General features: G+C 32.2%; 1 long non-coding RNA gene across 1 annotated transcript; it reads left to right on the forward strand.

The window, feature by feature from the left end:
- The first annotated feature begins 1,763 nt into the window (after positions 1 to 1,763).
- On the forward strand, positions 1,764 to 3,938 carry LOC121240547. The gene is made up of 2 exons (XR_005935559.1): positions 1,764 to 1,817; positions 3,499 to 3,938. It is a non-coding gene; the product is annotated as an uncharacterized LOC121240547 (long non-coding RNA).
- Positions 3,939 to 25,814: the final 21,876 nt, after the last annotated feature.

Genomic DNA, 25,814 nt, shown 5'->3' on the forward strand with positions numbered 1-25,814 from the left:
ATATATAATAATAAAATAATTTTAATTTATTTTTAAAAATTAAATTATTTAATTTTATTATATTTTACCATTCTATTAATTATATGTTAGTAATAATATTATAGTCTTCAAAAAACTTCTGCAATCAAATCATGGTAGGAAGTAAGGAGGAAATTATTTTTTATTTCATTTGGTCATGTTACAGTAACTATCAAATTTGACCCACAGCACTAACTTACTGTTGCAAAAAGCCATCCCTTTTTATATTTGCATAATTCAATGCAATACATTTTGTGATTATATTAGCCAAACACCCTGTTGGATTTGCATTTGCCAAGTTGCAAATAGAAAACCATTTCCAATAATTTAATTATTATGGAAAATGTTGTATCCACCGAAGATACCCAAAGATAAAAGCTACCGATTTTTTTATTTTTATTTTTAATTTAATAGTTAAAGAAGTGTTTTTTAATAAATTCATATATGAATTTTAATAATTATTATTTTATATCAATTAATAATTATTGGCTGGTAGATCTTGACCTTCACATAAACGTGGGTCTTCCTGGTCATACGTATAATGACACATTTTTCCGTCAATGAAGGTCACTAGCTATGGGGTAGCCTGGTAGAGTAAGGAAAATACTATGTCTACAGAGGATTTCTACCGAAATTCTTTACCGAATTTTTTTTAATTTTTTAATTTTTAAGTAAATGTTTTTAAATGAATATGTGATTTTATTTTTTATTTTTAAAAAAAATTAAAAACAAAAAACCAAAAAGATTTTTAGTGATCGTTGGAGGGTAGAAATCCTCTAGTGGACGTAGCAACGTCCGGTAGAGTAATCTAAAGAAAAACAAACAAATAAAAACAAACTGTTCAGACCACTAAATTCCATTGACCTGGTCAACTGATAAGCATGGACCAAAAAAGTCTGTTTGGTATGATTTTGTTTTTTCGGATACTTTTATTTTATATTATAAAATGATATAAATATAATTATTCATTAAAATATAATTATTCTTTGAATTTAAACCCTTCAAGATAAAATAAGATTTAAATAAGTTTAGAAAATAAGAATATTTTATTTAAAAATTGTGTAAATATTGAAAAATTAACTTTGTTTTCAATTACATTAGTTATACCTAACATATTTTTAGTGAAACAGTGACTTATTTTTTAAAAGATGAAAAATGATATGGGAACAACTATACTACAATTTGTTTATAATTAAGTATAAAAAAATTATTATTTTATTATTTTATCTATTTTAAACTTCTGCAAGTATAAAATTTTTGAATTAAAATAAAAAATATTAATATTTTAATATATAATAATAGTTGAGTTGGAATATAACTTATATATATATCATTTTACTTGAAAAGATTGATATAAAATGTCAGCATATTGTGTCATATCAAATGATATAATATTCGAGAAGAAATATTCTCGAGAGAAGTCACTATTGACAGCAGCTACTACACACCATTGTTAAATTACCAACTTATCCCTGCAACAAAAGGAGATGGGCGCCAACCAAATTTGAATGTTCCTAGCCCCAGCCCGTGTCACAGATTTCAGAGTGCTCGCCCCCCATCCCCATCTCCAGCAGCAGACCTCGCAGTCCTCGCCCCCATCCCCATCCCCATCTCCCAGCTCCAGCAAATCTTGCTGACCTCCTCTCCCCCACCCAAACCCCCGCGTCACCCAATCCTCCCTCTGCTCTGACGCTGCAACCATCCCTCTGCCTAGCACCTCACATTCTCTCCACTAACCTTCCCTTACCTCTGTTGTCGTTGAATCTCCCTCTACCCAGCACCCTCTCCGACGGGCTAAGGTATTTATTCTTATAAAGAAGAAGAGGGATTAATTTCTTTGTCCTTTATTTCTCTTTTCATTTTATGTTGCGCATTTAGAGTATATTTCTAGAGGTATAGTTAAGTTGTCGTTTACATGTAGTAAGTAGTTTGAAGATGTAAAAATGAAAATATGGTGGAATGAATATTTGTGTGTGCCTGTATACGGTTTTGTGACTTTGGGCAAGTTGTGTCTAGTAAGTTCTGATTAATTGATTTATTTACAATGTTTTACAGGCTTCCCTACATCAACGTGGGGGTAGGGTATCTAGCTTCTAGCTATTTTGCAAAACCATTATTCAATAGAAGATTTATTTGTGGGGGCATTTCTTGCTTCCTTGGCTCGAAGAGCTATTCTACTTTCAATTGAGCTTCATGATGAGGAACCCCCTGATGCGGTTCAAATGTTTATATGTTGGCTGTTGCCCCCTTTCTATATACAATGCCTAATATTGGTTGATAGTAACTCTAAACATGCTGATATTTTAGAATGATTAACAGGATAAACATTTCTAGCATATTGATTTTTGAAAATTGTGATGTTTTAGAATGTTGGCAGATTCTTATAATTTGTACACATTTTGTTAAAAAAAAAATTATCTTATATATATATATATCATAATTAATGTGGAAGGCAACATACAGTTGTGGTTCTGATAAACCTTCTAGGCATATTGAATAGATGACTCAGAGGCTAGAAGTGTTACTTCATGATTAGGATCTCTTGGGTATCTGAGTAATGCAATAAATTAACAAAAGTGTGAAGTATATTCATGCCTAACATATTGTATCAGTCCATATTTTCCCATCAAAGCCCCTGAAACTTGTGTACGTCCTTCTTTTTTGCATAACTAATTTTACCCTCAAGATGCCAGCTAGCTGCTGCGAGTGTATGGCGATGAAATGTAAGACTTGAGTTTAAGTTGCCTTGTCAACATGGACTCCGCTTTCATCAGTTTCCTTCTTGGCTCACTTGTTTGAGAAGGGAGAGGTGGGGACGCCTTTCAATTGCTAAATATTGTATCTCTACCTACTTTCTTAGCTATCTCAAGTCAGAATATCCATGGATTATTATTTTCTTTGATGGCGTAGAACTTCACCATGGTAGGACACTTCATACGCCCCTAAGGTTTAAATTCCAAATACATGACTCCACCTATAATTCGAAGGAGCTCTTTTTTTAGAATCAAATCCAGAATGTCAGGGTCTACAGCATTATTTTGTCTTGGTCTGCTTATTATAATGTAACTCTATATTGGCAACGAAGTTCTTTTTCTTTAAAGTAAGTAGCTATAATATGGACAAAACAGGCTAACTTTTTTGTTTTATTTGGTTTACCATTTAAATGGGTAGAGTTTTGAATAGGATGAGAGAGGTAATATGTTACAATCTAATGGAATTCTTGGCACTAAGTTGTCTGCCCCTGGATCTTGCTCAGATGGTACATAGGTGGACTTGAGTTTGATGTTGCGTTTGGGTGAGGTCGCAGGTTAAGATACTGCTAAGTAAAGCTAAAAGGGATGTTTAACATCTTCTAAATTGTGGCATTCATGTGCATTTTGTCACTGTCCAGAAAATTTTGTTTGGTTTTTGGCTCTTTTTACATTTTTTTGGATACCACACTTCACATTATGATCAAATCACTGCTTGTGGATTTTCCAGGTCATCAGATATTCTGATACTGATGTTGCTGAATATCTATATAGCTCCAAGCCACAACTTGATTTGTTGGTCAACTTTTTATGTAAAGACCTTACTAAAGCATGCAATACCAAGCCACCTCCAGGAGAACCTTTTGTGCCCAAGTCATCCAAAGAGGTAGAAATGGAAAAGATATTAAAATCTATGGAGGTGATCATTTTGTCATTGCTCTATAACATCTGCATTCTTTATAAGGTGGACTGAAGATTGATTACGATAGTCATTTACAACTACTTTGACTTTTTCGAAAGTGTCTTCTGCTATAATATAGGATTCGTAACCAAGAGTTATGGCGAGTAAATGTAAAGGCAATATATTTGAGTACTTGGTTGTAAACATTACTCTCTTGATTGTAAATATTATGTACTTGAGAATGAATAAGCAGTTTTAATTTTGCATTTTATCTTCATGTGGCAGTTTTGCACAGTGTTACTTTTATCTTTCCTAACAGATAAATATGTCCTATTTTGATTTGTATCCATCAAAATAGTAAGCACATGGTGAATTCCCTTGGTTGAAAAAAGGCCACTCAACATAGTAGCTATCTATCATTCATTTATTACTGGAAATTGTAGGAAATTGTAAATTGATTCCATCACAGAAAAACCATTACACTAAAGATAGTACTGAATCAAAATGGTATACTCATTCCATCACAAAAAAATATTACAATCAGCATGACACGAAAGCATTACAAGAAAGCATTGTATCCGTTTAACTACAATGCTTACAAACTTAATCAATCAGCTAAGTCCCCAACACAACATTAACAAAACTAATTGTCCTCTCTTTTGGTGTTTTTCCTCTTTTTGATGGAGTTCTCCCTCTCTCTCTACTGGAGATCTCTTTTCCGGGCAACTGGGCTTTCATTGTATTCTTCATGAAGGTTCTAGAATGTGCTTGTGGTTTTGAGAATTAAGATATGTTACATTTCTGCCATGAAAAAATGAGCAAAATGAGAAAAGAAAAGTTAATGATTAATGAAACTTTAACATCTTAAGCTACAATAATAAGAGGGGAACTTACAAGATTTGATTGCTATATATGTCTTGCAATCCACTGATAGGGGAAGATGGAAACATATTCTATAATGGCAAACGATCACATTATTCAATCTCCCAAAGAAATTTCTCATGCAGGGGTAGATAGAAACATATTCTATAATACTGGATATTTTGTAAAGACATAGGATGAACATAATGTACATAAAGCCATATATCTTTTTTTATTATTATTGCTTTACTATCATTTAGTTTAATTTAATGGTTCTATTGTGCAAAAAATTATGTTTTCTGAAAAATATAACCCACCTAAAGCCCTCAGGCATACAAGAACTTTACAGCTCTTAAATCAATGCGAAAATGTCCCAACTTCACTATTTTTTTTCACCCCTTAAGCCGCTAAAGAACCTTACAAAGATTTAGCTTATTTGGTTGGCAAAATAACCCACCTAATCAGGAACAAGCAACATTTAGCTTTCATCCCAATGTATATAACTGGTGGGGTATGTGAACATATTTGATTTCAATGAATGAAATCATAAGCACCACTACCTGCTCTTTTTTATTTTTTTGTTTTATTCTTTAATAAGATCACATACCCCACTGGTTTTGAAATAAATAAAAAAATGCAAACATTCAATTCCTTAATAGATGACTAGACTTTTATGATTGAAAAAATATGGGATAAGTTCAACACTCAGAGGGGTCTCTTTCTAGAACTGTGAAGTTTGAGTGAGTGAAAGGGTCAGTCTCTACAACACTTTGAAAGCACCGTAAGTTTCACCCATGGATACCGATGAAAAATCAGTCGAGTAGGATACATGGCTTTTTTGTACAGCCCTAAGCAAAAGAAATGTCCATGCATACCGATAAACACCCTCTCCACATTGTACATTGATGTAAAAATCATATAATCATTTAGGATAAACACTTATCTATCAACCAACCAAAAACCTCCCACCTCTCTCGAAACATCAAGCCAACCAAAATATTCAGCGAGTGACGCCATTATTTTCACCTAATTTGGCCAATAAATCTGCAACCTTAATTTACTAACATTTTTCAAATCTGAACAATAATTAGTACCATAGCCTGACACCGCACTAACCACACTTCCTTTCAATTCAGGGCAAATATGCAACCAAGTTATATCACGAGGAAACTTGGGAGAATCTGATGATTCAAGCTCAATCAGGCCACTAACATCAGTGTAGCTTCCTACAAAGTTACAGTCCATCTAAAATGCCTCTAATCTCTGCTATGGAGCTACAGCCTTCCCCAATGTCTCCTATACTCGAACATATGACTTCCCAACTCACAATAAGCTGGGGTATAAACACTTGAACTCGCACTTGCATAGTTGCAGGCACCTCAAATTTTACTCTCCCCCATCTATTCTCATTTACATTCCTAGCTCTTTTTATAAATTCCTTCTCAAATTCTTCCCCAAGAGGTAATAAAAGCTAAATAATTCTTACGACTATTTTAAGATTAGGATTGTAGCTGATTTTGAATTAGGATTGGAACTTTTTCTTGTAGTTGTTTTGGTCAGTTAAATGGATTGATTCATGAATAATCCTCATAGAGGAATTTATTCAAACATTTTGTTGCTTTTATCTTGCCCAATAGCAGAAAACCAAACCAAAAAGAGAAAAATCTATCCTTTATTTGCCTTTCAGTCTTTGTTACAACACAAACCAACCTTCCAGAATTTGTAAACAACGACAGATCTATGTGAACACCAATGAAGATCACGACATTTTAGTTCTTGGAGAGGGTACTTAAGGCTTTGTTTTGTATTCCTTTGCTTCTCAAACCAAACACAGAATTTCCAAAACAGTTTCAACAACAATTTCTAAATTATTATACAAAAACAAGAACAAAAAAAAAAATATCAGAAAATTTTGTTCACAATTAGGTGAATAATCCATTATGCAAAAACAAGCACCCAAAAAAAAATATCAGAACATTTATGTATGCCTAAAGTTTTAAAAGGTAAAACATTGTGCTTCAATCCATTGCAAGTGAAACAGTGCATTCTAATATGTTGTTGCTACGGTGTTGCATACTAAAGGTTAAAATGCTTTGCATGGCACCATCTTGCATCAGATTCATAAGATGAATAAATACATACCTTAGTAGCCCGTGCCCGCAGATCTCTTCAGCAGAAATAACACATTTTCAAACTGGGCAATCAGAGGATGGGCAGAGGGAGGGGGTGCTGGGCAGAGGGGGTGCAGGGCAGAGGGGATGCAGGGCAACTAGGGCATTGTTTGGGAGACGCGGGGTGGGGGTGGAGGATGGGTGATGCGGCGTAGGAGTGAGGGAAAGGATGCCGACGGGGAAGGTGACGCGGGGAGGGGTGAGGATAGGAAGAAAAGAAATGGGGAGGGAGGAAAGGAAGAAATCGATGCGGCGTAGGGAACGAGTTACAGTGCAGATGAACTCGGTGTCGCTGGAAAGACAAATGGCATCATCGGTGGCGGTGGGCAAAGGAGATTCGACGCGGGTGAAAAATCGAGAGGTTGACGCGGGCGAAATTCAAATTGGGAAGAGGAGAAAACGCTACCGAGCAAAACGTGCATTTTGCATTAAAACAAAAGACCAGCAGCTTCGTAGGGTGTGCAATGCGTGCACCGTTAAAGTGAGTGCTACCTAGCATAACTCAATTGAGAATGATAAAGATATTGGAGTTTTAATTTTATTTTAAATGAATGAAAAGAAAGATAAAATCATGTGTGCCAAACTTTCGAGATGCATATAAATAAAATGAATAATTTGATCAATTTTAAAAGAAAAATTTTACTTAACAGTCTTACAATATACACTTGTTGAAAAAAAAAATAATTTTTGTACTTAGTAGCCCTATACATGTACACCAGAAACTAATTGAGAGGAAAAAAAATATGTGTGGTATAGGATTACTGAGTAGAGCTTTTCAAAACATAGAAAGATTAAAATAAAATAAAAAATTATCTACTCAATAGCCCTTCACCAAACACCTATTGAGAAAAAAAATAAAAAATAAGTATGTGATGTAAAGCTACTAAGTAGAATTTTTCAAAAAACTAAAAACTCACGTTAGCATGTGTTAAGTGTAAAGTGCTAAATAGAACAACTAATTTTAAAAATCTAGAGATGTTAGAAAATAAATTCTTTAGGGATTTAATTTACTTCTACTTATAAGAATTAATGATGGAAGAGTTTTACACAAAATCAACACCGGACAAAACAAGGGTGTATAATTCCTTATTTTCCTTATCATAATCAATTGTGGAGTAAATTGATTCCCACTAAAAAAATCTATTATTTTCAAGTCCGAAAGCCATCATGAATGGTATTTGTTAAGAATATAATAAAAGTAATTAAATATATCTCTTCCTATTAACTTAAGTTTTTTAGACAAGTGATAATTTCACATGATATTAGAGTAAAAGTCCTGAGTTCGAACCCTAACTCTACACTCTATCTTATTTAATTAAAGGAAAATAATAATATAACTTCTAAATATGTCTACCAAATATGACCACACATATATTTTTATTTTTATTTGTTTCTTAATAGTTAAGGTTGAAGTGATTATTAGTGAATTTATTTATTTATTTATTTATTTAATGGTAAATGATGTTTAAAAAATACTTAAAGAAAAAGAAAAGAAAAAAAAAAAAAAAAAAACTCAGTTGCACTGATGTGCATATTTGGGGTGCATTTAGTGTACACCCTAGTATTGTCCTTAATTAAATATTTCACGTATTAGGTCACTTATTTATTGAGAGTGTAGCCCACATGTGATTGATGTGAGGAAGAGCATTAAAAATTAAATATAAATAATTAAATATACATCTTTTCATCAATTTAAATTTTTAATATAAATGGTGATTTCTTAATATTTATGTGAATTTGGCTATCAAGCATTGTGAAACTCAAATGGCTTCTAAGCATCAATGTTGTCCTCTATCTTAATAATGCAGAATCAATTGCGCACTGTATGTTGCAGAAGGTGATCATTTGACTGTAGGGGTATGGAAACAAATCTTCTGCCATCTTTGGTCCATGGCAAGATAGGTATTTCATCATGCGGTGGGAAAATAGTAAAAGAAAGGAACAAGTGGGCGGCATCATTTCAACCTGGCTCCTGCTATAGGCAACCGGGGTGGGAAATCCTGAGGAATGGGTTGACGTGGCATAAAGTCACATCAGTCAAGATATATTAGAAGATAGAAAAATCTGACTGAAACGTAAGCAATTGCACGATCTCGGCATTGAGATCTTTTATTTGTACCTGATGTAGATTTTTTAAAATTTAAATATAAAATATAATAAATAATTTAATTTTTTTAAATTTTAAAATAATAATAATATTAAAAAATAATATTTTAATAATATTTTATTTAACTTTTAATTCTCATTCTTCTCAATTCAATTTAACAAAAGATTTAACAAAAGCTTCTTTATCTGGACGTCCTTGGAGCATAACCGAGTTCCTGGCAATTTGTAGCCTAAGAGAAGTAGTTCTTAGAGATTAGATTGTTCATCTCGTCATGGATTCTCTGAAGGTACGGGCACAGCAGAAGAAAACAAACCAGAAATTCTTTTGCATCAACACTGATCGTTGCACATTAATTAGCAAAAGGGTAAGGAAATTGAGAAAAAAAGTCATAGAAGTGAAAACAACGAAGCCATTTGACGGGAAAATTTTAAGGAAAAAAAATGAACTTCGTGTGCGTATAAGGCTTTTGAGGTTGAAGTGCGCGTCATAATAGAAGTTTCTTGTTCAATTTCGCATGATTTCTTAGATATTAAACTCAATGTTCAAGAGAGCTAACCCCGTCTTTACGATCAAACCCACAACAGAAACCGAAATTTCAACAAATTCGTGAAACAAAATCCACGAAATCCGACATTGAAAACATTTTTCCGCCTAAAAAAAGAAGAAATTCTAGCGAAACAACAAAATTTCAGGCGAATGTAAGATCAACGGATTCAACAATGAAATCGAATTTCTCTTTCCGTTACACAAAACGATCCTACTTTAGTCAACCCACAGTAATGTCCCCATGGAGATGGAGAGGGATGGACTGTGTCTCTCACAATACATATAAAAAGCTTCTCTTTTCTTCTCTATCTCTATCTCCATTTGATATATTTTCCTTCTGATTCGGCGAATTACGTAGCTAAATCTCCTTTGCTTTCTTCTTCAAGGTTTGAATCGGGCGGCTGAGATTGTCTTCATATTTTATCTGAGCGAAAGATTTGAGGTATATATGCAGCAAGCTGATCCGACAGTGCTGAACTTGAGACCTGGTGGCGGTTGCGGCGGCAGACTCCTTGGTCCTTCTTCCTCTTCCAATTCTGCCCCCTTCTTTCGGTTCTTTTTCCTCCGATCTCTCTATCCAATCTCAGCTCCTGTTTTTCTTTGGATCTGCTTTTTTTCATAGCAATGGGTTTTGATTTTACATGGAGTGGAAGATGGAGGAGAAAACAAAATGGAGAGGGAGGGAGAGATGAAATTTCGAGGGAGAGAGGGCGAACGAAATGGAAAGGGAGAGAGAGAAGAAAATGAAACAGGTGAAAAACTCTTAAATGACGTGGACAAGTCAGTTGCACGCCGATTACACCAGGCGGTTGCCTCAATCATTTTTCTTTCAACCTTAGTTCCTACGCCCATTCTTATGATTTGTTTGGATTCAAAAAAAAATATATCAACTCATCTAATTTTATCAAATTTTAAAATAAAATATAATAAATAATTTAATTTTTTTAAATTTTAAAGTAAAAATAATATTAAAAAATAATATTCTAACAATATTTTATTTAACTCTCAACTTTTATCTCATCTCAATTCACTATCCAAATCTCATCTAACAATTTAGGAAATTATGGTTACGCAGGATTAAGGGTTGTTTGGATGTTGAGATGTTTTCATTCCATCTCATCTCATCTCAACATCCAATCACTACTCAAATATACACTTTTCAATTTTAAATTTTAACTTTTTTTATCTAATCATTACTTAATTATTACAACTTTTTCAAACTTTTAAATAAAACATAAAAAATAATTCAACATTCTCAAATCCAAAAATAAAAATAATATTAAAAAAATATATTCTAACAATATTTTAACTTTATAATATTATTATTCAATATTTTATCTCTCATTTCCTAAAATCTCATAAGACATCATAATTTCAAATTATTTCATTACTATTTACAGATTTCTCATCTTATCTTATTCCGTGAGCATCCCTAAATCTCTCTTTAAAACTATTCCATGTTAATGCAGTTTAAGAGTGATTAAAAGAATTACTCAGTTCAAGCCACCTCTCCTAGTGCATTTAAGCTCTGTGTTCTTTACAACCCTAAATATGGCACCTCTCATTGTTAAAAGTGTGAAGCCTTTTTTTAATTAAATGGTTAACGCTTAATAGTTGGTCTTGTGAGATTTAACATTAATGGTTCATCTCTTGAAAATCTAGGTATGGTTGGATATGATCTGGTGATCTTTATAGGGATCATTGTGGCAAATTATTATTAGATGTCTCCTAATCTTTAGGGCATGGTTTAAATGTTTAGAGAACAAGTAAAGCCCTCAAGGTTTGGATAATAAGTATAGTTGAGATGAGATGAAAGTTGAATAAAATATTATTGTAATTGAATTTATTTTTTTAATATTATAATTATTTTGAGATTTGAAAAAGATGAATTATTTATTATATTTTGTTTGAAAATTTAATAAAGTTGTAAAGATTAGACGAGATAAAATAAATTTAGAATATTTTTTAATCCAAACATCATGTCCCCGGGACGACAGGAGTACCAACCCTCCATTAGAATCGAATATTTTGTTGCCTTTCCCAAAATCCATTCTCAAATAAGAATTGAAGGGCTAAAACTAGTTGAACTCTCTATCTTTTTTATTTATTTATTTATTTTTTTTTTGCAGGCTTTTTTTCTTTTTCTTTTTTTGTAAGCAGTTGAACTCTGCCTTACATTATGCTTTACTTCACTTGGGGGTGTAACCGATCCGGTTTGATTCTGTTTTAGATAAATTTTAGAACCGAATCGGTATACACCATTTTTGTATTTTTAAAAACCGATACCGTACCGATTACCCTCATAAAACGGTACTTCCGGTTTTACAGGTTCTGGCCTGGTTCGGTCTGGTTTATGGGTTTTAATCAAATGCCAATTTCTCATAAAAAAAAAATCTGTTATAAAAATAACTGCTATAAAAAAATTTTTTGTATAAAAAAATCTGCTGTATAAAAGATCCGTTATAAAAAAAAACTGCTATAAGAAACATAAAATGAAAATCTGTTGTAAAAAGGAAAAAAAATCTTCAATAAATAAAACTACTATAAAAACAGAATATGAAAATCAGCAAAAAAAAAAAAAAAATTTGCTATAGCTATAATATAACTCTTATAATATATTAATATATACTAGTACTATATATTATACTATTATAGTGTTCCTGTTGCATATAGTATATATATATATATATATATTATAGTGCTATAGTGATATTAATATTATATGTTATACATTATGAAATATAATAATACATTGATACTAAATTATTACTCACTACAAGAAATATTCTTTTTTGGGATGAATTTTGTTAGGAACAAATGAGATTTCGTCCCTAAAAGTAATTATTAGAGACGTCTCAAAAAAATGGCTTAGTTTCTAAATTCGTTCGAACGGATAAATATCCATTCGAACGAGATATTTTAGGACGAATAAAATCGTCTAAAAAAAACCGTTCGAACGGAAATAAATAGATTCGAACAGGGAATTAATGTCTATTTGAATAGTATATAATCTGTTCGAATAATAATCTTTGTGACGCCCCGACTCCCACGTACAAAAGAACAGGAATCGTGACGTCGGGATGATGACAATACAGTCATGCATCCCAACGAAATGTGCTCAAGTGTGTGTGCAACATGCAAAGGTGCACAATAAAAATTCGCAGCGGATATTATAATAGTCAACTAAGTACCAGAATTTTAAATACAAATATTCAACACAATTTATCTTTAAAGAGTTATACAGTCATCCCAAATATATTACAAAGGCAATATATAAATTGATAAAAACATAACTCGCTAAACAGGAGCAATCCCAGATCACTCCACCAACGGAGCCATGCTAAGGCTCGTCATCATCATCTGCATCAAAATCTGCGATACCATAAAATGGTACCACAGGTAAGTTTAAACCAAACAACTCTCGAGATACAAATACATTAATGCAACCAACAATATGACAAAATACATTTAGTCATAAAATACCATTTTTCCCAAAAATGATTATTTCCAACACACGCCAAAAACCCTATTTTGGCCCAAAAATATAGTTTGTCATTTTCCCAGAAAATGATTCACACAAAACAAACCATTTATCGAACACTGTAGGCGAGAATCGCAGGCGGGACTCTACCACCGTCCCTGCTTACCACCATCCCTACAGCGTGCACCGTAGGTGGGAATCACAGGCGGGACACAACCACCATCCTTGCTTACCACCATCCATACAGTTCCTTTACACACAATGAATACTTAACAGAACACTGTAGGCGGGAATCACAGGTGGGACTCTACCACCGTCCCTGCTTACCACCATCCCTACCGCGTGCACCATAGGCGGGAATCGCAGGCGGGACACAACCACCATCCCTGCTTACCACCATCCCTATCGCGTGCACCGTAGGCGGGAATCGCAGGCGGGACTCTACCACCATCCCTGCTTACCACCATCCCTACAGTCTCTTTTCCTTTTACTCACATGAGAATCCAATTTTCAATAAACACATGAACATGTATGCAATCATGCAAAAACTCAGTTTTCTTTACAAACATGATCATGCGTGCAATATGCGATGTACATGAACAAGCCATAACCAACAACCACAATTCACAATGCAAACAAACACACAACAACTCCGTCCACAATCCATCCGACCCCCGAAACTCCTCGGACTCAGTCCGGCAAAACAAATCAATTCACAGATAATATGTGTTAGTGCAAAAATATATTTAAATCACAAAAGTTCTTTAAGGATAATACTTACAGCGCTAAAATATGATTTCTGGAGGATCACGGAGTTGCAAAAGGTAGCGACTCAGCAACAACACAGTGTAAAATACACTGTGGCCGTGGGTCTCAAATACCCACTTTTCAACGGGGACAAACTAAAACCCAAAATTGATAGGGTAGGGCTTAGAGAGGTCGGTGAAGCCAATGGTGGTGGTGGTTTGCCGTGGGTGGCGGCGCAAGGGGTGGTTTTAGGCCAAAGATGCACAAATCGGAAATGGGCTTGGTGGGGCTTCACCGGTGACGGATCGGAGCTGGGGTTGGGTCCATTGGGTTGCTATGAGGTCGGGGATGAAGTAGTGAAGAAATGGAGGCCGGAGGTGTCGCGACGGCGGCGCAACGGCGCAAAGAATGTCGCGGCTTCGTGGGGTGCGTGCGGGCTACCGGCAGCGAGGTAGGGGCTGGGATTTGGGGGGTGAGGTCGCCGGAGTGAGGGGGAGCTGGTCGGCCGGGCGGTGTCGGGCACGGCGGCGCGACGGCGGCGGTCTGGGTGAAGGTGACGGACGCACGGGGAGAGAAAGGGAGAGAGAGGGAGCTGGGTCGCGCATAGAGGGGGGGGAAAGCAGGGGAAAAAGAAAAAAAAAAAAAAGGAAAAGAAAAGAAAAAAAAAAAAAAGAGGAAAGAGAAAATGAAGTGAAAGAAATGAGGTCTAGTCCTCACATCTTGAGTCACGAAAATGATCCAACGGAAATGATTTTAAAACAGCAAATCAATTAAAATAATTTAAACGTAATGATACAATGAAAATAAAATAATTAAATTTCACAATCAATTAATTTTAAAGAAGAACAATTTATATGTACAACAATAAATAAATATTAAGGAAACATAACAATTTAATTCCCACAATTTAAAGATCATAAAATAACCCATTTAAAATACCCGATAATTATAAAATAAGAGAATAAATTTTGAATAAATAAATAAAAATGCTTCATTAAAAATGTACTAATTTACGAGGTGTTACAATCTTGACGAGAAATTAATTAATTTTTTCCGGAAAAAGTTTAAAACCGTTATAACTTAAATATATTTGTTTAAACAGACTAGGTTTGGTGGAAAAATGTGGCGGCAAGGTTGCTTTACCGTTCGAACAAAAACAAATATCGTTCGAACACCATATTTATTCATTCGAACGACTAATTTAGTTGAAAATTATAAAAAAATTGTTTATCGTCATTAATTTGTGTATATATTTTTTTCATTAAAGTAATAAATATTTTTTTTATTGATTTGTTATCATTTTCAAATATAAAAATATTATATATTATGATTTAAGGTAAGTTAAAATATTTATAAATTCATAAATTAATTTTATTTAATTAATTTCAAAATTTTATAGTGATTTCTATTATATTAAAGTTATATAAATATTAATTTAAAGATAGTGTCAGTTTTTATATCATCATGAATGGTAAGTAAAATGAAAAAAATAAACAAGGTTGCAAAAATGAAAAATAAAAATCATACATTAAATACATCCCAAATATATAATGTTCAATACAATATAAAAAAGTAAAATAATAACTAAAACGATCTACATGCTAAGTAGATCAAAATCCTCTTGTAACATTTTAATGCGTTCATCCAGATTCCTAAGCTTCTCTATGATAGGTTCAATGAACTCCACAAACAGAGCTCGTAGCTGATCCAAATTAGCTCCAAGAGGCTGTCTCTCAACACTGACAGTACTACTAGAAGCTGGATCGGTCTACATACCACTAGGTTGTTCTAGTGCAGTCTTCTGTAAGTGGGCATTGCTCTTGCTGAATGTGATCTTGTTAAGGGGCCCTATCTGTGGCCACCTTCGCTCAGTCTCAGGTACTGTAACCCCTAATCGGAGTAGGAGGTTAGGTATCAGCAGTGCAAATGGTAGACTCACTCCACTAGAATAATGTGAGTTTGATCGAATGAGGAGGAAGAAATAAAATGCCAGATCAATGGGTTCCCCTCATGCTATCCCCAACAAAAATTTGGTTCGAGCAATCCCAAAATTAGTCTTGTGTTTTTTCGGATCGATGTTATACCCAACAATCAAATGAAGCATTCTGGAAAATGCTATACAATCGGGTTGTCGGATCACCTTACTCCCATCATATGGAGGAGCTAAAGGGTCTCACACTAGCTGACAGACCTGATCATCTGTGAGACCATCATCGGTAGATTCTCATCCTTACTATCATCCGAACTAGCATCTGGCTCTACTTTCGGCACTAGCGATGAGGATGCAGCCGATGTGTCCAAATCAAATGGTGTAGCCACTGCTCTTGATGTAGCCGCTACAGCGGCTGCAGGATATGCACGAAAGATCAAGGAACTCAACAATAATACAGGAAGAGAAAGTAATACTCACTCCCTTGACCACTAAAGTGTAGCACAAGGCATCAACGTCATGCTCTCCCATGAAACGGTAAAACTCACCGAGCATCTCTTGATCTCTCACTCGACAAGTATAAGCTTCGTCTCCTGAGCATGAGCTGCTCTACTACTTTGGTCAGTCTAATCTCTCGCACGTTTTCTTCCGCTGGATGCCATTAGTATATTGTTTAACCACAAGAAAAGTAAGAATATAATTAAAATAATTGTATAATTATATTATTGAAGAATTATACTATATTGAACTGAATTGAAATAATTAGTACGAACGAAACATATACTATTCGAACTAACCATTGTAATGTAACTTCATAGTTCAAATTAGGAAAATCTCTATTTGAAAGGAATGTTCTATTCATTCGAACGAATTTAATTTGTTCGAACAAAAATATCTGTTTGGAAACTGAGCATTCAAACAAATTCGAACGGAAACACGCTAAACAGCCATGACTAAGTCGACTCAGCCCCGAAAGAAAAAATGCAATCTAGTGAGGATCCTTAGTTTTAATCAGTAGAAATAATTAATAATTGAAGCCCCACCATTTCTACCGATTATTTTGGTGTTAGTTATATGGAAAACACCAAAATGGGAGATTTCGGATTCAAAATCCATACCCCCCCAAAACACAACCTATTCAAACAAAAAATGAAATAATAGGTGTGGAGACTTGACCCATACCTCTTAGAAGTTCAAATGTGGGCTTGCTATGGCGGATGAGTGGCGAAGTTGTGAACGGGCAACTAGTCTCTTGAGGGATATTTGTTTGAACTGGGAACATAAATGGCAATCTCTTTGAACTAGGTATATGATATCCGCGACGTTTCGTTTGAACAGTACAAAACCCGTTCGAACGGTTATTATACTAATAAATGTTGTTCAAACCGATAGGAAATCTGTCCGAACAGTTATTATACTAATACATTTCTAATTATATTACTAATACTAATATATAATAATACTTAATATACTTATTCTATTACCTATAACATACTAAGTAATTAGTATATATTATAAACACTTAATTATATAGCTACTATAGTGTAAGTATTATATATAGTTACTATATAGTATTTTGTTATAGTGATTTAACCTATTAAAAAAATTATAATGATTTATATCTAATAGTGATTTAGTATAACTATATTATTATAAGTATAACTATAGTTTATATTAAACTATTAGTATTAGTATATATATTAGTATTAGTTATATCTATGTAATATATTAGACTATATAATAGTATTAATATTAGACTATTAGTATAGATATATATTAATATTAGTTATATATTAGTATTAGTTATATATTAGTATAGCTATAATATATATATATAACTATATTAGTATAAGTATAATACCATATCATTATTTTATATGTGATTATTTAGTATAGTGATTATTTAGCTATATATAATATATCAGTATAATTAGTTATATATTAGTATAGCTATAAATAAAATATTATTAAGAATTTAAATATATATTTTATATTTAAAGCATATGATAAATTAAATTTTCATAGTTAAGATAAACTTTTATTTTATAAATTATAATAACATTATCTCATAAGTACTATATATTAATAATTACTATATATATGTATATTATATATTATAGATTATTAAAATATATAATATACATATATTATTATAACTATATATATACTTATAAGTATAATAATATCAATATTAGTTCGAACAAAATAAAGTCTCGTTTGAACGGATTTATCTCGTAGAATATGTTTAGAGGAAAATTTCACGTCAAATACTCTGAAGATTCACTTATTTGAACGTGAAAATGCCACATTCGAAAGCAATGGTGCAATTTGGTTAGTTATAAATCACAACAGAATTTTCTGATTAGTTAGTTTGAACTACCATATTAATTGTTCAAATGTTAAAAATTGAAATAAATCACAGCAGAATTTTATTGTTTTTTAAGATTTTCGTGTTCGAACAGGACTTCAAAGATTCAAATACATATACCTTCAGTTCATTTTCACGCATGAATTGAAATTTGAGAGAGGCAGAGCACTATAAGACAATTTTGTGGTCCGTAAGTGAGTGTTGTGGAGAGAGAGAGAGGGGAAAAATTCAAATAAGAGAGAATGGATTCTTGAGAGAGGGGAGATGTTTAGAATAAGTAGGCATTAGTTTTTTGCTATTGTGTTTGTATTTCGAGTTACTTTGTATTTGGTTTATTGAATTTGATTTAGGATTTTCTCATAATGTATTTTATGCATATGTAGGTGTTGTGGATTCATATTTTTATTAGATAGCAAAAATTTGAGGTAAGATCTCTAATTTTTAGTGATTTGATAATTTATAGTTTTCAAACAGAATTATCCTATTCGAAAAGAATCTTATTCGAACAGAATCCTTTTTGAACTTAATAAGATTTTAGTTAAAAGATTTTACTTAAAAGACTAATAATATATATAAAAATAATACTTAAAATATAAAAAACTTAAGAATTATTAATACTTAAATTAATAAATAAAATATAATAAACATAAGAATTATTAATACTTAAATTAATACTTATAAAATATTTAATTAAAAAAATATAATGTATAATTAAAAAATTGTAGTTAAATTAAGATTAATACTTAAAATATATTAAACATAAGAATTATTAATACTTAAATTAAAATTACTACTTATAAAATATTCTCTATTAAAACTAAAATGTATAATTAAAAAATATTTTGCACTTAAATTAAAACTAATACTTAAAATCTAATAAACATAGGAATTATTAATACTTAAATTAAAATTAATACTTATAAAATATTTAATTAAAAAACAATAATGTATAATTTAAAAATATTTTGCACTTAAATTACAATTAACACTTAAAATATATTAAACACAAGAATTATTAATACTTAAATTAAATTTAATACTTATAAAATATTTAATTAAAAAACTATAATGTATAATTAAAAAATATTTTTTGATAGAATTAAAATTACTACTTAAAATATAATAAACATAAGAATTATTAATATTTAAATTAAAATATATACTTATAAAATAATAATAATAATATTGGTGATTTGTAATGTATTTGGTAATGTATTTGTGATTTGGAATGTGATTTGATTTAAAATTTAATAATTGTAGGAGTTGCTTTACTAGTGGGTTGGTTTACTATTTAGGACCCATGAATAGAGTCGACGACTTATTGTGACTAGCATACTTGGAGAATTGTAGGAAAATATTACCGAAATTTTTACTAACATTAAAATTTTGGACAGAGTATATATGCGATAAAGATGATAATCTCTCGAATGAGATAGAACCAATTACCTTATAAAATAGATGATCAACAAGTATGAATATACTCTTGATAGTGTTTATCATATGAATTGGATTTTTTTGATAGACAACCGACGAGTAACAGAAATACTATGGATAATAGTTGGATGTTGTTGGGAAATAGACTTGGGGGAGACTATAAGGAGTATGCACAATGGGTGAAGTTTTTTATTAAGTTTGCCCGCATGAGTGTTGACAATCGAGAATTTATAAGATGTCTATACAAGAAGTGAAAAAATCTTAGTCCTTATAATTTCGTTGTAGTGGAGGATCATTTATTTGTAAATGAAATCGATCCTAAATACTCACCTCGGGTTTTACATAACAAACCATTTTCTAAAGGTGTTAGATTTAGTAGCCAGTCCAATCAAATGGAGGAGAGTAACAACATCGACATAGACAACATTAATATATATGCTTCTGATGACAATGATTATAATGAAGAGGATATGACTGAGATGTTAGGCGATCTGGGTGCAGGAATATTTGGGACAAAGGATTGAGAAAGAACATCTACACAATCATTTGAGGGAAATGGAAACTTTAGAAAATTATGGGAGGATGCACAACGAGAGTTGTACGAGGGGTGCACCTGTCATAGCAAGTTATCTTTTACGGTGAGGTTGCTCCATATTAAGTTTATTTGTCATATTTCTGCCAAGACCATCAATATGTTGCTAGAATTATTTAAAGAAGCTTTCCCTCAGGATAATGTAATACCCTGTAATTTTTATGAAACGAAACAATTGAAGCGAGGATAGGATTTGATTGTAATATCATCTACGCTTGTAAAAATAATTGTGTTCTCTTTTGGCAGCAATATGCAGAATTTGATTCATGTCCAGTGTGTCATGAGTCAAGATGGATATCCGATAAACGTAATGTACCCCAAAAAGTGTTAAGACTTTTTCCATTGATTTCTCGACTTCAAAGATTGTTTTTGTCTCGGTTGACTGCGAAATATATGTCTTGGCATCACACAAAAAGAGTCCAAAATGAAAACTTCCTCTCGCATCCTACAGATTCCTTACAATGGAAGAAATTTGACGTCAAATATTCATAGTTTGCCGAAAAACGTCGCAATGTAGGTCTTGGTTTAGCAACGAATGGTTTTAATCCATTTGTCAACATGACTTCTCATAGTACTTATTCTATCATATTAATACCTTATAACTTGCTACCTTGGAAGTGTATGAAGAATCTGTATTTTATGATGACTCTACTGATACCATGAGCAACGTCACCAAGGAACGAATTAGATGTATATCTGTAACTACTAATTGCAGAGTTGAAAGAGTTGTGGAATCAAAGTGTCAGTACATATGATGCAGCCTCGTCGCGGGAGTTCAAGATGCATGTTGTAATGATGTGGATAATAAATAATTTTTCAGTATATGAAAATTTGTCTGGGTGGAGCACAAAAGTTAAAGTAGCTTATCCTGTTTACAATAAAGATACATAGTCTCAATAGTTGACAAATGGGTAGGAAATTATGTTTCATGTGACACCGTCGATATTTACTACATGAACAAAGATGATGCTCAAATAGAGTGATGTTTGATTGAAGGGTTGAGTGCATGTCATCACTGCCAAAGTTGTTTGTGAATGATATTATCGCGTAGTTAGGGGATGTTTTAGAAAATAGATTTGGGAAAGATACAAGAGTTCAAAAGGGAAAACGATAAGCAGTGAGTTGAATTGGACAAAAAAAAATATTTTTTTAGAGTTGTCATACTGGTCTAGCTCGACATTGCGCCACAATCTAGATATTATGCACATTGAGAAAAATATATGTGAGAATATATTAAGCACTCTGATGTCAATAAAAGGAAAGAAAAAAGATACAGCTAACTCTTGTAAAGATTTAAAGGATTTGGGATAAGACCGAAGTTACATTTACAAGATAATGAGTTGTTAGCCTATATGCTCATCGGATGTCATACACTTTCAAATTATGAGAGAAATGAATTTTGTGATTGGTTCATGACAATCACATTACCCGATATCTATGGTTCAAACATGTCAAGATGTGTTCGAACACATGATTAGAAGATAACTGGTCTTAAAAGTCATGACTGTCATGTATTTCTACAGTGTCTATTGTCAGTTGGTGTGCGTGGAAAGTTTACTCGAGATGTTCGTACAGCTCTCACAGAATTGAAAAAATATTTCAGGGACATTTGTAGTAGAACGTTGAAAGTTTATGTATTGTTAAAAATGGAAGCTGGCATTGCAATGATATTATGCAAATTGGAGAGTTTATACCCATTTTCATTATTTGATGTAATGGTTTATTTGGCTATGCACCTACCTCGTGAGACTTTAGTCGATGACCCAGTTCAGTATAGATGGATGTATCTTGTTGAACAGTTTTTTGAAAAACTTAAGCGATCTGTTGGGAATAAAGCTCATCTAAAAGGTTCGATTACAGAGTCATACATTGATAATAAGTGTTATACATTTTGTTTAATATATTTTCGTGGGGTCGATACTAAATTTACGAGACCAGATCGAAATTATGAAGGTGGATGCACGAAGAGAAATTTGCCTTGTAGTTTAAATATACGGTAGTACCACTAAACTCCATATATTTCTATCTAACATTGATATAACTATAATAATATTTATTGATGTAGGTTGTATCGAAACAAGGTGAAAACTCACATGCGAGATTTCTTCTGAATTTTCGCCTTGTTTTGATACAACCTACATCAATAAATATTATTATAGTTATATTAATGTAAGATAGAAATATATGGAGTTTAGTGGTACTACCGTATATTCAAACCACAAGGCAAATTCCTCTTCGTGCATCCACTTTCATAATTTTGATCCAGTCTCGTAAATCTAGTATCAACCCCACGGAAATACATTGAATAAAATGTGTGACACTCATTATCAATGTATGACTTTGCAATCGAACCTTCTAGATGAGCTTTATTCCCAACAGATCGCTTAAGTTTTCCCATAATATTTATTTAACTGTATGCTTTGGCATGTGATCCATCCGGATGAGTCATTGAATACTCAGGATGTTTGGTTTGTGGATATAGATTTCATACAGCTGACAGAAAACGATATAAGAAAATTCAAAATTGTGGGGTCGTAGTTGAATGATGCCATAGAGATGATAATATTGACTTCTACGGAATTGTTAAAGATATCATAACATTAAAGTACATGGGGGATAAATGGTCTGACTGTTTAAATGTAATTGATAGGATGTCACAAATCCTAGATTGGAAGTGTGTAACAATGAATATTTTGTGAGTGTCAATACATCTTGCATATGGTATGAGGACGATACTTTCGTTCTCGTTTGTCGAGCAAATTAAGTTTTTTATTTAGATGATCCAGAATATGAGAACCCATAGTGGGTAATTGAGAAGTTTGCACCAAGAAATGTATATGATTACATTCCAGAGGCAGATGAACCACATGAAGAAGTTAATAGTCTAGAAAATAAAGAAGTATATCAAGAAAACAAACCAGTCATAAATTTATTTGTTAATCTAAGCCAATATGACATGGTTTCATTACATAGTGAATATGTTCAACCCGAAGTAATTAAGGGTGAAATGTCAGAAGAATATGAATCAACTGAAGTATCTAGTGAGGATGAAGACAACTAGTCCAGCAAAACTGATAGTGAATAAATTTCAAACCGATATTTTTGTAAGTATTATTCTTATAAATATCTGTAATGTTTGTTCGAATAATAATTTGTTACAATTTCAAACATATATGCCTCCCAAATGCAAAGCAACACGTGCGCTATCCCCATCCATTACTGACTCCACGTATGGTTTATCTGCCAAACATAGTAGACTAACATCACTAAATCTAGAACAAGATATTTTATCAAATTAAATACCATATTTTATACTCAATTTAAGTAATATATATAAATAAAATAATTTAATTAAAATATATACTTTAATTATTGTATATATAGCTGTTGTAGGCTAGCATCGAGGTCAAGGTACTACGAGGGCTGTTTGCATAAAGAAAGTAAGGAAATTGGATAAAATTAAAGTTGATATTCCTGATTATCACACTAGTGGCTCCGGAGATTCGGCATCGTGGCTTGCTTCTTATGTTGGTACGCTTACTCACACGTATGCACTGATGGCTACATCCCCCTAGTCTAAAATTTCACAAGATGTGAAAGATCATATCAAAAATTGTTACTTGATAATAAGTTACATCCCAAGCAACTAAGTATATAACATGTTAATTTAAAATTACTTTGTATTTATACTAATTGTTTATAATTTTTGAAAGGACGAGTTTGAACTTAATTTTGACCAACGAGAGGATCGATTAATGGTTGAGGAACTGATGTCAAATGCATCCCGGAGGTACAAAGGTTGATGTCTTGCACACTATAAAAAGTTTAGTACTACAACAGAGGCATGCCAAAGTCTATTCCAAGCAATGCCACCAAACAAATGGGAGAAAGTTTGTGATATGTTTGAAGATCCTACTTATAAGGTAATTTTGCTGCTATCTTTTTCTAATAGTAAATGATAGATATATTAAACATATAGACATAATTTTTTTTAGCAACAAAGTACTGTGAACCAAGCAAATAGATTAAAATTAACGACACATCATAATGCAGGTTCTCGATCTTTTCATTGTTTGTCTAAAAAAATGGTGAGTTATTCTTATCCCCGTTAAATATTAACATATAATACATTTTTCTGATTTAAATTCTAATATAGATTTTCCTTTTGCAGGAAGAAGAAAATCCTACTGACTATGATTTGACCCAATTATATGCTAAAACACATAAAAATCATGTTTGTGTTTGAACCAGTCCCAAAGCAGAGACAAATTATGTAAGTTTAAATTTCTGTAATTCCATTATTTAATAATATTTTTGTTACTTATACTAACTTTAATATTTTTATTTTTGTAGGACTAGATGATATCTCTTAAAGAAACTGTTGCGAATCCATCTGATGAATCATCTGTCAATGATGCTCTAATCATTTATCAAGTTCTTGGATTACGTTTTGGATATTTGAAGGGCCTAAGACGTTGCTTGAAGCCATCATCAACATCATCATCCTCTTCTCGAGCCAGATCGAATGACGATAAGATTAAATAATTGGAGTATGCAACACTTGAGATAGAACAATTGAGGTCCAAGGAAAAAAAATTACTGACCCGATTAGATCAAACAGCAGATTTAGAGGCAAGATTAGAAGAGAGTCTGCAATTGAATAACCAAAAAATGTTTGAATAGTTCTAGTCAATAATGTCCCAAAATTTTATGCCACCATTACAGTCTTAAAATTTATTTTTTCTTTAATTACTTTTATATTATGATGTTCCAAAACATTTGAACAATTGATATTTGAATTACAATTTGTGTAATATTAGTATGGTATTATTAATTAAATTCTGTTATGTATGATTAATACTGTTCGAACGGTAATTTACCATACATAACAGAATTGAATTAATAATACCATACTATTATTACACAAATTGTAATTCAAATATCAATTGTTCAAATGTTTTGGAACATCATAATATAAAAGTAATTAAAGAAAAAATAAATTTTAAGATTGTAATGGTGGCATAAAATTTTGGGACATTATTGACTAGAACTATTCAAACATTTTTTGGTTATTCAACTGCAGACTTTATTTATAAATCCATTCGAAACAAAACAGACTCATTCGAACAAAAACAAACCCATTTAAACGAAAATCGAGAAATACAGTCCGTACAACTGTTTAAACAATAAAATATTGATTCGAACAACATTAATATGAAAACCCCGTTCGAATGGATATAATTTTCGAAAATAAAATGTTTGTTCGAATGGATGGAATTTATGTTCGAACACAAGTCATTAGAAAAATTTATTAGTAGAACGCATAAAATCAGTTCAAACATTCCGTCCGTTCAAACATGATCAAATATGGTCATTAGTTCGAATCAAAATTTCATATTGTTCGAATGGACTTGTCAGTTTGAACTGAGAAATATTTCATTTAAACAATATTTTGAGATGAAATTGGTTCGTCTAAAAAAAAAATTGTTCAAACAATGATATTATACTAATAATAATATTAATACTATATATAGTTATAGTGATTTAATTATAGTGATTAGTATAACTATATAATAGTATTAGTATAGCGATATCACTGATACTATAAGTATTAGTATGACTAATAATACGTAAATTCAAGCTCATCCAACACTCAACCCACAAAAGAAAGCGTGTCAAATAACAAATCAAAATTAAATTAACTTCCTTTCCTTTATATCCGAACAAAAATTGTTGATAATATCCAAAATCCAAGGACCGAGTTGGGAGAGACTTTAGGGTTTGAACAGATTATCGTCGATCGAGGATAAGATAGTTGAAACGATCAAACTTCCTGTTATTAAGATTACCCTTATGCCGTCAGGAGTAGATATATAAAAAGGACTCACAGACGTAAGGAACAGTACTA

This window comes from Juglans microcarpa x Juglans regia, chromosome 7S (genome assembly GCF_004785595.1).
Source record: "Juglans microcarpa x Juglans regia isolate MS1-56 chromosome 7S, Jm3101_v1.0, whole genome shotgun sequence".
NCBI lineage: Eukaryota > Viridiplantae > Streptophyta > Magnoliopsida > Fagales > Juglandaceae > Juglans > Juglans microcarpa x Juglans regia.